Here is a 2,664-nt window from a genome sequence, read left to right as displayed (position 1 = left end):
ATATATTATTTATCTGCTATTTTGCCAGAAATGTCCCACTGAGTTAAATTCTAAATTATTTCAAGGAGTCCTGGTCAAGATGGTGGCACAAATATTAACAAAAAATAGGCTTTTATGTTTTTTTATCTTTATTGTTTGTTTTGTTGATTTGGGATTAGACCTTTACTCAACTGATTGTAAAATTCATTTAACAGTCTTTGAGAAAGCAATTACTTTTAGCAACAGAAATGTTGTTGGGTTGAAAAAAATAACAAACATAAAAATATAACACATTTATGTCCTGATGCATCTCAGTAATCCAGGTAGAAAATTGAAAATAATAATAAAAAATAATAAAAAGTAGGTCCATTGGACGGGTTCTTCTTTAATGAAATGTTTTGTCTCTCCTACAAGAGATTTTTTTTAAATAATGTATTTACTTCAACTTCACAAAAAGTTTAGAGTTTGAGTTGAAACTGAGCAAATAGCTCTAGGAAGATCCTGTTTTGAACAGATTTTAACTTGATTTCATAAATTTCTCCCTGATTGTCTAATCTGAGATTACTCTGATTGATTTCTACTGCAGGGAAGATACTGCCTACTCATATTCTGCACACAGCCCTGTTACAAAACAAACTGTCCATTTAGGAAGTCACACAGTAAAATCTATCTCAAAAAGCATGTAATGAAATGTGAGTTTGCTGTTCACATGTTGTTTTTATAAGATTTTTATTCTATTTGTTTATTTTTTTCCCAGTCTTGTACTTCAGTCAAACTGAGTGTCTCTTTGTGGTCTGTGCCTCTGCTTAGTTCAGTTCTGCTCAGTTAATATTGTATAGAAAAAACTCACTGTTTCTGACTATTTTGAGAGAAATAAAGTGGAAATGTCAAAAAAAAAAAACGTGTGAATAATTGGTAGGCTGCCAAGCTACAACACAAGCAATTATCTTCTTTATGTAAAACTCCTTTCTGCAGAATTATTAATCTCTTCATTCTGTCAGCGAGTGACTGGTTTAATATCAGGTTGCTTTTGTCAAATTGTCCAGAGTTAATCAAAGCCTGCTAATATCAAGCATTGAACATAAAACTTCACAGCTTTGAAACAGCGTATTCAATTCACAGATTTTTTTAATCTGTTTTTGACAATTATTTATTCTGATGATGACAAAAGAAGAATATTCTGAGATTTCAGAACATATGTATCATATTCATTTAATACAAATTAATATATATACTGTATCAYAAACAAGGGGGTTATAATGAAAAGCTTCTATTTATAGTTAAAGTGTGCTTAATATCAGCTTTAGTGTCAACAGTTCTTTACTTAAAGACTTGTCAAAGTTTCAGTATTTCTTTGATCAAATGTTGGAGAACTGTTTATTATTTAATTATTTTTATTTACCAATGGACTGTATTTGGATTAGGGCCTATATTAAAAGTAAAGTTTGCAGTGAGAAACATAAATTTCAGAGTTGTATCAGTCTCTCTGAACCCAGAGCTGATTGGGTAAAGTGAGATCAGATGAGAGATCATTTAACAGTTTGAAGACTGCGTGACTCAGTGAGTGTCCTTAGTTCCCAGCAGGATGGGATGACTTAAGTCGGGGGGTCTCCTTACTGTGTATGATTTTATTCACAGCAGTTTGCACACACACCAAATGCTGCTCAGCGCAGTGATAACATGTTCAAATTGGCCAAATCTAATCTCAGGGTTCGCTACACACAAACACACAAACTGATGTTGGTGGCTGGAATGATGCCACACACTGAGCACATGTGCAAATGCAGGCATGCTAAACCGAACGATGTCCTCATTCCACCTTTCCCTGTAMACRKTCTCGGTGACGTCGTGCTTTTGTTCTGGTCCTGGGGTGGAACATAGCACCTGGGTCATGGAAGGGCTTATGCAATCCTGGTGAATACTGTTCGCTCTGTTTGGTGGCAAAGCCAGACATAACAGATCTCTGAGAACAGTTATTATAACGTAAAATAAAAAAATAAAAAAACCTGCACATCTGTTTTACTTTGCACACTGAATGCACACTTTTATATGAGAGGCCATTTTGAATTATGGCCTAAAGGGCCTCTCATACTTTTAGTTTTCATGAAAGGAAAAGAAGAAATTAGAATTTCATATTTGCTGAGACACCAATATTGCCCAGTAAAATGTGAGCTATTCTGCTAACAGACAAACATCCACTCACAGATGCAGGGAACAACATTATCACCCTTGTGTCTTCAGTGGTGAGCAATAATTTAAAATCCGTAGATTGCTTGTATTACCATCACTGCAAAAACTGCCCATCTAAACAAGTTTTAAAATATTTTATCTAGCCACAAAATGTTTTGAGCTTGTTTTAAGAGTGATTTACTAAAAAAACAAAACAAAAAAACAAGAATGTGTAATATTATTAATCTTGTTAGGCTGGAAATTTGACGCGAATTAAGTTAAAAAACAACTACCAATGGAGTAAGACAATTGCACTTGGTTAAATTTTTGAAATAAGAAAACAAGAAGTCAAATTAGTTGATTCAAAGATTCTTACCAAGTAAAATTGCCTTACTCAATTGGCACATTTATTTTACCTAATTTGAGTCAAATTTCCGGGCTAACAAGAATATTTTTCTTACACATTCAATTCTTCTTTAGTAAATTAGTCTCAAAACAAGATCAAAAATATTTTTG

Source organism: Austrofundulus limnaeus, unplaced genomic scaffold, assembly GCF_001266775.1.
Source record: "Austrofundulus limnaeus strain Quisiro unplaced genomic scaffold, Austrofundulus_limnaeus-1.0 Scaffold473, whole genome shotgun sequence".
NCBI classification, from domain to species: domain Eukaryota; kingdom Metazoa; phylum Chordata; class Actinopteri; order Cyprinodontiformes; family Rivulidae; genus Austrofundulus; species Austrofundulus limnaeus.
The sequence above is the reverse complement of the archived record's forward strand: the minus strand, read 5'-3'. Positions refer to the sequence as shown.